This window comes from Benincasa hispida, chromosome 1 (genome assembly GCF_009727055.1).
Source record: "Benincasa hispida cultivar B227 chromosome 1, ASM972705v1, whole genome shotgun sequence".
NCBI lineage: Eukaryota > Viridiplantae > Streptophyta > Magnoliopsida > Cucurbitales > Cucurbitaceae > Benincasa > Benincasa hispida.
In genome coordinates this window covers 3,341,842-3,356,109 of record NC_052349.1, presented here as the reverse complement: position 1 = coordinate 3,356,109, position 14,268 = coordinate 3,341,842, and the positions used below count along the sequence as shown (strand labels likewise).

Below are 14,268 nucleotides of genomic sequence, written 5' to 3'. Positions count from 1 at the left end.
CTGAAGTTACACTCCTATAAGGCAGAAGACCTTTGAAGACAAATACTCTTCCAAGACTTCTACTCCGCACTCCTATAAAGCAGAAGACCTTTGAACTCCGCACTCCTATAAAGCAGAAGACCTTTGAAGATACAAATACTCTTCTAAGACTTCTACTTCAAGCTTCCAAGACTCCTAAAGCTGCACTCCGAAGACCTTTGAAGACACAAATACTCTTCCAAGACTTCTACTTCAAGCTTCCAAGACTCCTAAAGCTGCACTCCTATAAGACAGAAGACCTTTAAAACACAAATACTCTTCCAAGACTTCTACTCCAAGCTTCCAAGACTTCTACTTCAAGAACGTTTGGTGTTTTCCTTCTCCAAGTCAAGTATATTCACCCAACTGAGAGAGAATCAGAGGATCAAGTATTAGAGATCGAACCACATCGCATCAAATTAACTCCAACATCAACATCAACTCAAGTTCAACTTCACGAAACACATTTCTCCGGAAACCTCGTGTGAACAGATACAAATGCAAATATAATCATCATAATCTAGTGGAGATTCAAAATTAAGTAACATATAAATTTACAAATTTGGAAATAATTAGTCATGTTCATGTAGGATTTTTTCATTCTATAATTCCTTCAACTAAAAATGCATTTTTCTAAAATTTTGGTTCAAATTTCATTTCTGTTCAAAGACTTTAAATCTATCAATCACATATCAGATTCGATGTTTATATGAAATCTTTCTTTCTGTTAATTTCTTTTTCTCGATTGATCTATAAGGAGTGATGGTTCAAAAGTTACAGGAATTGATGATATAGTATTACGTGATTTTATTAGACTAGTTATCATTCATTGTAAATTAGATAATTTCAACTCCAAAGACTAATTCAAATCCAAGGGAAAGAGATTATCAATTGTAACACTAATCTATAATATATATATCTAAAAGTATGAATGTGGGAAGAAATTTTTTTGGACAATTCTATCCTTATATATTTTCATAATGCCTAAATTAATGTTGAACCTTCCACATCCACTAATTGCATACTCACAATCATAAACAACCTCATTTCTCTCTCTCCTCTCTATACCACGTGTATGTTTTATTTTTTTAAAAAAAAATCAATTAAAATCCACCCACTATTATTAAAACCCCACTCAAGACTCCTCTCTCTCCTCTCTCTTTATTTGATCTTTTCTCGACTCTTTGATCTTTTTTAGGGGTTGTTTGGGGTCCAACATGAGATGACATATCTCACATCCTATATCATCTCAATATTTGGAGGCCCATTATCTCGTCTCACCGATTTTAATTGTTTACGAGCTCATTTTTGGAACGTGCTTCGTATCTCACCGTCATTTTCCTTCCATGTGTCGTATATCATCTCAGTATTTGAAATCATACTCATCAGAACTCCTCATATCCTATATCATCTCACGCCCCAAACAGCCTCTTAACATTATAACTATCCATATCTTATTATAAATTTAAAATATTCTACATTAAAACCAAAAATATATACATATAGATAAGAAAATTCTTATAAATAAAAAATCTAAAAAAAATTATTTTCAAAAATACTTTTGAAACTTTTGGTTATAAAATATAAAAATTTTAATTTTTTTTTATATTTAAAAAGGCCTCTAAAATTTACTTCTCTACTTTAAATGCACTCGCACAATCCTCGTTACTTCTTTCCATTTTCCGTCATTTTTATAGTGGTAACAACCACAATTGTATGCCTTTGCCCAAAAAAAAAAGAAAGAAGAAGAAGAAGAAAGAAAAAAAAAGGGTTTTTAAGCTTCTTTCTCATATAATTTAACTCTGCAATTTACTTTTTTAAAAGAAACTATGCATTTACTTAGTTGTTACTCCGTCTTCCCTCTCTTCCTCTATAAATTTCTGAAGAACTTCAAGCTTTCTCATCATTATTCTCTTCATTTTTCCTTCCCTTTATTAAAATATTCTGAAAATTTCTCTCAATTATTGGCTTCGGATAGGGGTGTTCATGGCTTTGGTTGGATTGTGTTGGGTTGAAAGACCTTTTAGACCCAACCCAATTGTTCGGGTTATAAATTTTTTCAACCCAAATAACCCTTATTAAAAATTGAATCTAACCCAACCCAATCATGAAATATTTGAATTGGATTGGTTCGGGTAATCGGGTCATTTATTTAAAATCTTGTTATAAAAAGAAGTAAAACATAAATATGTTAAAATCTAATTTAATTGTGTTTTCATATATTGAATTAAGATTGACAACTCGATTTCAATTTATATCGTGAAAATTTTCTTTCTAAAATGTAGAGAAACTACTTTTAAGAGTTGTTGAAGAATAATTATTCAAAACATATTGGAATTAAATAAAATTAAAACCAATATATGTATAAATAATTGTATTATAAGGTAATAAAAGAATATATTTTAAAGTTAATAATAAATTCGAGTTGGTTCATGGGTTCACCTAATATAACCCAAACCCAAACTACAGTTGGGTTGATCGGTTTTTTCAGGTCATCGGATTTTTTGAACACTTCGAGCTTTAGACTAGAAAACGAATATTGGGTAAAATGTGAATCAGAAAGTAGATTCTTATAGTCCCAAAATTCAATTAAATTAGACGTGAAATCTAGAAATATTTATTATAGGATTCGATGAACGAAAGAGAACAACGAATAGAATAATAATAAATATTCATAATGCACGGATTATTGTTGTTATATTAGACTCAAAGGATCGTTCTTCACCTAATTAGAAGAATGGTTTTAATATGAAAAGAATAAATGGAGAACCTAGTTTCAAGGTGCAATACTTTTTTCTTTTTATTCAAGATTTACGGGAATGAATCATCGCGAAATCTAATAAATGATCGTAAGGACAAATGCTCAACCTCCAACAATTTTATTTATTGTAATCGATTATTCGGATGTCGATAAATTGGAGATAGCCACAAGTTTTTCGTTGTCTTTGTTAATGCAGTGATGCTAAAACTATGGAACACCTTCATCAGCAATCTCCAATTTTAATAGTTGGTAATGAAACATTATTATTATTATTATTCAAATTTGTGGTCATTGTTGGTAATTTTTTGCCATTAGAAATATTTGTCTTTACGGTGTCTGTGCTCTATTCATACTTGGGTATCTCTCTATAGCAACTACATATTCCTATGATTTGTTGCATTACAATTTTTTTTACAATTAAATTGAGTTAATAAAATACACATAATGACAAGTTCAATAAATAAATAAATATATATGCAACTTCAAATAAAAATAAAAGAATTGTCAACAGAATAAAATAAAATGTTTAAAATTTAAGGGACAAAAATAAAATAGATCTAAAAATCTAAACAATAAAATATATGCATATGCAGTTTTTTACGCATTCATTAAAATTGATCATAAAAATTATAATATGAAAAAAAAATTTGAATGTAAACACGTTTGTTAAGTTTTTTAAATTACCAAAAAGTAATCATAAAATTAAACTAATAAAAACTATATCTACATATTTTGCTACACGAAACTTATACTTTTGTTTTTGTTTTTATTAAAATTTCCTTCTCCTTTTATTAACATGATAAATAAAATCGAAATACCACAAGGAAAACATATTTTAAAAGATAATATGACAATAAAAACATGCTTGGGAGTGATTTTGAAATGGTTAAAATTATTCTATTAAGACTTAATCATTCAAGATTCGTTTTGGTGATATAAATATGACATTTAAAAGTGCAAAGCTAAGACCCTTTTGGTAACCATTTTTTTTGGGTCAAATTTTGAGAACTTGAGAACTCAAAAAAAAAAAAAAAATTTCAAAAAGTAGTTTTTGTTTTTAAAATCTAGTTAAGAATTTAACCATTGTGCTTAAAAAATTCAAAAAAAAAAAAAATGTGAATGATATAGACTTAATTTTTTAAAAATAAAAATAAAAAATCAAATAATTATCAAATAAAACCTTAATATTAAATAGATTTTGTATTTATGAGTGATTTTGAGAATGATAAAAGCGATTTTGATCGTTTCGAAATTATGTCTTAAATTAACTCATCAACAATTTGAAACTCGCCGTAACCAAACATTCCTTTTTTTTTCCTTGTCACTGTAGCTCTACCTTTGTTGTAAAAGTGGTGTGAAAAAGTGAGGATGGGTGGCAAAATTCTCCATCAGCTTACAAAGTATATGGCCAAAAGTAACTAAACCTAAAATCACACCTTCAAATTTAAAATAATAAATAAATAAATAAATAACCTAAAATCACAAATTAATGAATTCCTTTATATTTAGATTTCTTTATCTTTGTTGATTTGATGGAATATGTGTTAGGATACTACCTAACAAGAAAATACTCAAGAACATGGAATAAACTTAAGAACACTAAAATATGAAAATATATAAAAATATATTGAAATATGTTATAATATCACATAAATATAACAAGGTAACCACTAGCCTTTCAAGAGGGCTAGTCTCTCCTTTAATTCTCCAAAAGGTATAAAAATACTTCACACTTTTTCTTTTTCTTTTTCTTTTTGTTAAGAAACAAATTTCATTGATATATAAAATTTACAAAAAGGGTTGAAGTCAAGCCAAACAAAGGTTCCAAAGATTCCTCCAATTGGTTAATAATGAAGATAGGTTGTATAGTTTGCAGAAAAATGTGCATTTGCACCAAATCATAGCATGATATACAATGATTTAAATTTTTTTTTTTTAACAAAGGAGCTTCCCTTGTTGTTGGATATGCGACTGTTCCTCTCATTCCATGTAATCCATAAAAGGCACGAATCAAGGGCATCCACATGATTCTTTTCTTTTAAATGAATGGATGGCCATTGAGAACATATGAGAGGAGACTGATGATGTTATCGGGGAGATCGGTATGCGAGGATAATATCTCCATCCAAAATCTGTCGACATATCGATAGTTGATAAAAAAAAGGTGGCTAGGTTACTCATAATCTGATTTGCAATGATGCAACAATGTGGAGAGAATGCCTTATGTGGAGATTTTCTTTGGATTTTGTCACACGTATTGATGGTTATGGCTAATTTTCCAAAGGAAAAAATTGACCTTTTGGGGGTAAAAGTCATCCCAAATCACACCATGGAAAGGGTGGGCATTAGTGGTCAGATTTGATCCCAAGTTTGTGGAGAGGGATTTTGTGGAGAAGGTGCTTTTGGTGTCAAGTTACCACATCCATGTGTCCTTTGATATAGAGATATGGAAACCATTAAGGCAATCCACAAAGTCAATCAAATCATCAAACTCATCATTCCTGAGATTCCTCATAAAATATAATATCCACCCGTGTCTCATGTCCCATTGATCATGTATGGAAGTTTTTTTTGTTTGGATAAGAGAGTAAAGTCGTGGGTATGCATCCTTGAGGGATGGATTCTTGAGCCAATTATCACAGCAAAAATGTATATTAATCTCATAGCCAACTTTGATAGATACTCAATCTTTAATGAGGTTTATATGCAACAATATAGTACGCCAAGGCCCTTTAATGTATCCCGGGTGGTTAATGTTAGGCCAAGATAGATAATAAGTCACCCCATATTTGACACCTATGACCTGTCTCCAAAATACGTCATCCTCATGGTAATATCGCCAAATCCACTTGGCAAGAAGATCTCTATTTTTATCCACCAGATTCTATAATCCAATGCAACCCTATGCTTGAGGCTTGGTCAGTTTGTCCTATCTGACAAAAATGAAACCTCTGTTGTGTAGTGCCACCTTTCCAGAGAAAATTCTGATAATGTTTCTCAATGTTGTTTGCTACTGTGACATGCATTTTGTAAAGGGACATATAATACGTGGGGAGATTTGATAGGGTAGCTTGGAGGAGAGTAAGGCAACCACCTTTGGAGATATGTTTGTGGTTCTAGGCATGAAACCTACTATCCACCTTTTCAATACTCGACTGCCAAAAAGAGACATTCTTAGGTTTGCCAAAGAGAAGAAGAACCAGATAAGTGCAAGGCCAATGGCTCAATTTGCATCCACAAGTCAATGCAATCAATTCCAAGTCCGCAAGGGTAGTATTAACACCAAATAGTTCTATTTTGCTACGATTTATATTTAGTCCAGAATCTCAAATTTATCAACGATGCCAAAGAGATTTCTAATAGCAACAATGTCGTTTTCTGTAAACAAGATTGTGTCATTGGAAAGAGTAGATGGTGTACCTGCAGAGAGCTTTGGCCTATGTAAAGGCCTTTGATCAGACCACCATCACTAGCTTCCATCATCGATCTACTCAAACAACCCATGATGATAATAAAAGGAAAGGATGACAGAGGATCATATTAGGAAGGTGTTGTTGTCCATCATCTTTTATATAGCGAGCTTCATAAAAGGAGACAAATTCAGAAACAATCTCCCTCTCTGTAAGAAGGTTTGTGTCCTTCTCTGGGTAGGATTTCAATGATGGCGTTCTTACGTCTTTTAGCACTCACAAGGCGATGATAAAATGAGGAATTGATGTCCCTCTCTATCAGCCATCGGCTTTTACATTTCTGACGCCAAAGTAATTCTTCTCATGTGTTGATGTCAAGGATTTGTTCTCTAAGTAACCTTTTATCAATATTTGTAGGTTGGAGAGGGCATTATTCCTCAATGGAATCCTAGCCTGCTAGGTCAAAACATAAGCTGGCTCTTTAACATTGTCAAGCAACCAAAAGTGGACTTATTCTATTCCTTCACAATCCTTTTAAATGCCTTGTTTTTTTGCATAATACCATGACCAACCATTCAGTCAATGGCCCATCTTTCCACCATTTTTTATGCAGTGGCAAAAAGTACAATGTTCCATCCACATATTTTCAAAACGGAAAGGGAGAGGTCCCCATCTACTCGAGCCCAACTAAAGCCACTATAAGAATTTTGGGTTTTAATTTCAATTTAAAACCGACATTAAAGGACTCCGACATTAAAGATAGTGTTATTAAAGCCCTTTAATGTCGATTTTAAACCAACATTGAACAGGGTGTACAATGTCGGTTTAAAACCGACATTAAAGACAACCAACAGGAAAGAGCTTTAATAACACTAACAACCAACATTAAAGCCCTTTAATGTCGATTTTAAACCGATATTAAAGCCCATAATTATTGTCCATTCTTTTCAATTATTGTCCATTTTTTGTAAATATCATTTTCATTTTTTTCAATTATTATCCGTGTATTCGATATAATTATTGTCCAATCCATTTTTAATGTTGGTCACAAAGTTAAAAACGATATGTCCCTAAAACCAAGGCAATCAACCTATACATGCACAAAATAAATTCTTAATTACTTTCACAAATCCATAATAATAAGTTAAAAAGGAGGAATTGAAGATGATAATTTAATTCTAAAACCAAAGTAATCAACAAATTACAAAAACTCATAAGCGTTACATAGCAAAATTAAAATTTTGATCCAAACAAGAGCGAGAACTTGCTTTTAAACTATAAAATACAAACTAAAACTTGTAATTAGATTCAAACAAATTGCAGAACAAGGAGAGAGAGGTGGTGATCAATAGCTGCAAGAATTTCCTCAGCCAATTTACAGACAATGGATATACAATACTAGACTTAAAAGAGCTCGATACAACAACCATTTCCAAACCTAGAGGGTCAAACTTGAGTACTTCTTACCAACACTTATAATTTTCAATAAAACTGCTAAAGCATGAAGATGCAAAACCAATTATTAGGGAAATCTATAGCCTCTCAAAGTACTAAATCTTGAACTAAAATCCTATTTCATTGTTATTAAAATTAGCCTCTCAAAGTACTAAATCTTGAACTAGAATCCTATTTCATTGTTATTAAAATGAGATTCGAAGCCCAAAGTATTAAAATATACAAGGCTAGCAAAAAATTATAACATACCTTGGATTGATTTTTTTCAAGTCCAAGAACCAATGGAACTAATAAAAGAATAAGGCTCCAATCAAGCTGGCCTTTTGAAAACTCAAAACAATGTCTTGAGGCATCATCAATGCATAAAACTGGAGCACCACCTCTCTCTCAATTTTCATGATTTGAATAAATATAGGTAACTTGGTTAACGTCGCAAAAGAGGTTTTTTTGTCAAATTTAATCAAAATGAAGGCATCAAGCTCATGAACTAACTCTTTAAGTTCCTCCACACGATAAGTGCATCCTTAACCTTCCTATCAAACAGAGCATGTGAATAAGGTTATTATATGTACACAAATTCGGACTAGAAGACTTCAATGGCACTATTTTGAGCTTATTACATGCTATAACTTGAAATGTGAAAAATAGATAATAAAGAAAGAAAATCGAACAAATAAGTAAATCAAGGATCATACTAGCACGCAAGAAAACAGACCCCGTTACAAAAATTTAACCTGAAACTAAGTTTACAAACTCTTATATTTTGGAAAATTTCCGACAACATAACAACACTACCACAAATGAGTTTGTAATTTTCCTTTCTCCAGCTTTCTACTGCTTTTGATCATATAAGTGGAAGATTACAACAACTAACAAGAAATATCATGCATGAGATTAAAAGTCTTCAACCTTGAAAGATCTACACAAATTTCAGCAAGATGGCAGATGATTGATTGATGCAGCATAAATTGCACATATGCACTACCCTAAAACTTCAGCAAAGGAATATACCAACCATTAAATAATGCAACAATGAATGTGTAAATGGGGTGTAGAATATCACATTCTTAATGTATATGAAGACAGCGGCATGCTTGGACATATCGGTAACTAATGACTAAATTTGTGATACCAACAGGGTTATTAATGTAAATAAGAAGCTAGCCTCATTCAAAACATTACCATCCCCTTCTTGTTTTTCTCATTGTTACTGTTGTTTTTTTTTAAAATGATTATTATTATTGTCGTTATTGTTATTTTATATTTCTAGATAGCATATAGGTGAGTGCCATTTAATATGACCTGTAAGTTGAATTTAATCAACTGGTAATTGGTAACAGGAGAACGGTCTCAGTGAAAAAACACAGAAAAAAAAAAAAACCAGAACCACCCTTTTCTATTCAATAAAAATTTACAAACTCTTTCTAATAGCTTGGTGTTTGTGACAGTGTGTATACAAATGATTGGAGAGCAAGCTCAGCAGGATATCCCAGGTAAGAAGTTGTAAATAAACAAAAACCAAAAGTATACCCAATCCCATTAAGTACTCAAATTTCAGCAAAATTCAAAAATTGAAAAGAAGAAAGATTATGTAATGTAAAGCGAAAGAAACCATATAGAAAATACCAAATGTTAATCATAGATCTAAGACATTGCTCTGATCTTCTGGCTCAGAAAAATCCATAGATGCCAATAATGTTGGTTACTGCTAAGATATCCCAATGACAAGACACTTTCTATCAATCTAACCAAAACCATATGCATTGAGTTAAATTGTAAAAGTTATTGGTTTAAGTGGATTAGGATGAATATAACATCTTAAAGTTGATTTGGACTTGAAACAAATCTATCCCTTCAAACTCTACCTTCACAAGACCACCACAAGCGACGACATGGAAGGAGGAAAGGAAAATGTCCTAGAAGTTTACCTGTAGAGTAGAAAATGTCCGATGGAGAAGTGGATTTGGTCGACGAGCGATGACACGGAGGTCGGATCGACGACGAACGGAGACTGGATCGACAAACGGAGGCTGGATCCACAATAGACTTGTACGATCGACTACCCAATGAGAAACTGAAACTGAAACTTAACACAATTTAAAAATAATGCAAAACTTTAAAGCTACGCCACCAGTCTCATTGAAAACATCCTTACAAATACAACAATGCAGCTAAAGCCTTTGAGAAAATAGCATATTTCAGAGTTTAAGAAGGAACCCTAACTATCAACAAAACTTCTCTTAAAATGTCACAATGTACAACCCTTACTCTAGAACATCTCTCAAATTTAAAATTAAAATAATAACAATAAAAAGAAACAAGAATAGGGTATATCCATGAATTACTTTTTACCTGTTTAAGTGGATTATTGTCCAGCTTCAAACATATGAGATTTGGTAGCTACTTGAGAATTGCGCCTGATCATCTTTCCTGCAAGTGTTTGTTTACCTCTTAAACAACAACAACAAATAATACAATGTGCTTACAATATGGATTCTGCAATGACATAGTATAAACTAGAAAATGATCAAGAATTACAACTGATAAACTCCAAACACAAGAGCTAAAGGCAATAAATTCTACCTAGGGAAATGAAACACACTGATAGCTAATTCCGTATCCATCAAGAATTTTGTGTGCTTCATCAGATTCTCAAAGAGATGTTCCTTCAAAAACTCTGCAGCTCGGGATCCACCGTGACCTGCAATCACATGTCAAGAGGTAAGTATTTCTTCTATTCGTAATATTGGTAAGATATCCACGATGGCTTCTATAATTTCAAAGATTAGCAATTAGCATCAACTATGGATTAAAAATATTAATCTCTAATGATGATGGAATTCAAGCGTCAAAATTAAGTAAAATGAATGGCATGGGTAAATAAAGTTGAAACCTAGGATCGCTTGGCAAAGTGAGGAATATTAAAGTTTTTTATCTTCAACCCGGGCCGTTTGATTGATATTTCATACATTTTGCAAGCTTTGCTACTTACTTTTTAAAAACATTTTCTTAAAACCAAACCAAAACTTGAAAATTAAAAGTGTACTTCCTAAAATCTTGATTTTGTCTTTAAGATTTGGTTAAGAATTCAAATGTTTTTGAAGGAGGTTGAAAAGCACTCCGAAAATTGGTGGGGAAACAAGCATAATTTTCAAAAATAGAATGAAAAAGAAAAATGGTTATCAAATGGGACCTAAGTGAAACTTAACACCTAAATTTAATTCGTAACAATACATCACCTATAAATTGGATAGATTAAAATTTACAAATAACGGTGTTACATCATGCCATTGCAAGAATGGTGGGAGAATCTAACCATTAAAGATGCCAAAAAGGCAGAAGGTTTGACCATCGACCTTTGACATTTTAATATCAAAGAAATCTTCCATGGTTGCCCTCTTTCCTCTGAAACTCGAATACCCCCAACTAAGTTTCCCATCTCACTGCATATCAAAGCAAAGATAATAAGTTTACTGCAGATCTCATTGGAATCCAAAGTTTAATAGACTAGGTGCAATAACAAGATCAAAGCATTGTGTTCTTCTCATCTTCATAAGAACAGAATAACAATTCAGCAACATAACTTCAAATAAATAGAAGCATGCTTTATTCAGACGAATCCATTAAAACCTTTTCCATCCTCCACTGGTATAACCACCATCTTCATCTTATCAACAATCGGTCCACGATTTTCTGATGCACTCGTATCTACCAACATCATGAGACTTATTCTATATTCACGCTTCCAAGTGTGAACAAATCCAAGATTAGAAGGAAAACTCCTCAAGTTATTGTTGATTTGGACCCTTCTACTGATTATTCCTATATGTCTAGTCTGAGCAATCACATTCCTTATACTGTAGTTGCATACCATCTAAGCCAATAGCTGCACAATCACATCATTACAGTAATCAAAAGATGCAAACCTCATGAAAGATTCAAAAGCAGTAACAAAGAACAGATGCAGCAAAAATAAATCCTCGCATCATAAACAATTCAACATTCAAAACTTTGATTTCTCTTGCAGGTTCTTGATATCAAAATGATACCAAGATCTAAAGAGGGGCAAAAACCAAAAAGAAAAACAAACAAACAAAATATAACAAAAAGCCAAAACAAGACTTTCACTATGATGATCTCCAATCAAACGCTAAGGTAAACCTTTCAACCCGATTGGTCAACCCAAGTAAGACCTCTCCAAAATTAAGTCTAAGCTCGATATTAATGAAATGGGTCGGTCAAAGTGGTGTCTGGTTCTAAAGGAAGTGGAGCGACATTTTCACAAGAAAATCTTGACTGGTAATTTCTTATGCGAGAAATTGAGAAAAAAAGTTTAATATGAATCTGATAAACCACACGAAATTTCCATTCTAAGCAAATGACTAATATGAGCAAAATAGCTATAATATCATCGTTCAGAAACTTTCAATTTTTCAAATAAGTTTCAATACTTCCATATACTAACATTCACTGGACCTCTACATTTCCTAATTTTGTTTGTTGTGCTACCAAATACCACCTGGAACTGATTCAAACTAATTATATCAGAATGTTTCTGCTCCTGTATGAATTGAAGGGTCTTATCTTAAATCCTTGAATTATTAATGTTAGTCATGTTATTGATTCTCAACTAATTTTCCTGATGGAAAATTCTTGGAAGGAGGATTTTTTTTTTTTTTTTTTGTGATTTATGTCTTTTGTTTATTCATTGTTATGTCCAAGCTAAGAATTGAATATTGAGTACCAGAAGATTTCTTTGATCACGTTGAGGGAATCAAAGAAGCCATTTTATTTTTAGTTCTTTTGCTTTTCAAGGCAAGCTTGTTTCTTAAGAGTCTAGTTATAACTACTATTCTTATTTTTTAGTAGGATGTTAAGAACTAGAAATCAAAGCGTGATTCCTTTTAATTGAAATGTGGTTTTAGACAGTAGAACACAAAACATTATGTATCCATAAACAGTCTTATTAGAACAAAATTGTTATCAGACTTGAGATTTTAAGATTACCTGCAAATGTTAAAGTTTTATACAAATAAGAACCAACTAATATGGATTTCAGGTTGAAAAGAAAAAACAATTCAAACAAATCAACTTACATTCCATCGCTGAACTCCTCATTAATAATTTCCTTGATACTCTCTCGCCAAAATGCATAACTGCTTCGTTCAAATCACCACTCAAAAGCTTAATAATTGAAGGAAAATTGGATAATATATCAATACTCTAACAGATTATGCAAAATGAAAGCAAGAAGACAAAATAAGATCATCAAATGAGTTCCAAGTTTAAGGTCAGATTTCACAGATAGAGAAATTCCAATCCCATACTCAAAAATGGATAACGAACGAGCCGATCAATCGGAGAAAACAAAAGGGCAGGGAGGGAAAAATCTATGAAGCCAGTCAAATACTCAAATCGTAGTGGGTTTTGAGAATCTCAAAACGAATCAAACCAAAACCACCATTTCAATCGTTGAGGGAAATAAATGTAAAATAACAAACGTAGAACAAGGTTTTACGAATCTCAAACCAGATGGATGAACGCCGCTAGTTCGCAAGTTGCCGAACTTGACAAATCGGTGATGGCTTGAAAGAGAAGACCTGGGGATAGAAGCTCGTCGGAGATAGAGAGGACGACAGAGGTAAAAGAGGACGAGAGGACACCGGAGATAGAGAGTCGACGACAGAGACCTCAGGGTTTCGCGTTGGAAGGAGTCGACGACGGAGATAGAAAGGACGAAAGGACGCAAGAGATAGAGAGTCGACGACGGAAAGAGTGAAAGTCTGAGAATGAAGAGCCGGGTTGGAAGGGTTTCGTGTGGGTTGTGGGTGAGTGGAAGTTTGAGAATGAAAGGAAAAAGAAAATGAGGGGAGAATGAAGAGAAAAAAAAAAAAAAAAAAAAAAAACCAACATTATACATCCGATTTCACTTTTTCCAACCAACATTAAAGCCCAAAATTCTTGTAATGAGCATAATAGGGTAGTGATCCAATCTGGGCCTACCAAGACGTTTGACAATTGCTTCTATAAACTTACTCGATATGGAGTAGAAGTAAGTGATTAGGAATCTGTCATTTGTCAATAAGGGTAAGTGTCGGATTGGCCTGATATATAACCTCTCTTTATAACCACTTCACACCTTTCCTCTCAAACCACTTCCTCTATTTATAACCAAAAAGCCCTGATAAGTTCACTAACTAATTACTAATATGCCCCTTCTAAGAACCATCCTAATAATCCTACTATTTTCATAACTATCTTACAACCATCTTTCCAATTGAAGATCAGAACTTCTAAGAATTTCTTTCAAGAAAATCTAACCTTTCTCCAACTAAACTACCTCCAACACATTGCCAAGAACATTAGCCACAAGCCCAACGTGTAGAAGACTTCCACGTTCCTCTCCACCTTCATATATAGAGTTTGCCGATTTCTTTCAATGAAATCAACTTTTCCCACATCAAGTTATCAAATTCTGGAGCTTTTGGGGCATCCTGATATTATGTTTAGTGTATGCATGTGTGCTAGATTTCAATCATGTCCTAAAGAATCGCACTTGCATGCTGTAAAAAGAATTTTTAAATATTTGCTTGGTACCGTTGATTTAGGATTATGGTATCCTAA

General features: G+C 32.7%; 1 long non-coding RNA gene across 6 annotated transcripts; it reads right to left on the bottom strand.

The window, feature by feature from the left end:
- Positions 1–4,384: 4,384 nt before the first annotated feature.
- LOC120085352 lies at positions 4,385–13,525 on the bottom strand. Of its 6 annotated transcripts, none has more exons than XR_005483897.1 (8): positions 12,741–13,525; positions 11,275–11,530; positions 10,961–11,087; positions 10,228–10,345; positions 9,997–10,074; positions 9,573–9,724; positions 6,200–8,177; positions 4,385–5,934 (listed from the first exon to the last, which is right to left on the bottom strand). It is a non-coding gene; the product is annotated as an uncharacterized LOC120085352 (long non-coding RNA). The 6 variants fall into 6 exon arrangements; XR_005483904.1 differs by lacking the exon at positions 4,385–5,934 and having other exon boundaries at positions 7,445–8,177; positions 12,741–12,828; positions 13,174–13,522; XR_005483903.1 differs by lacking the exon at positions 4,385–5,934 and having other exon boundaries at positions 7,445–8,177; positions 12,741–12,800; positions 13,174–13,522.
- Positions 13,526–14,268: the final 743 nt, after the last annotated feature.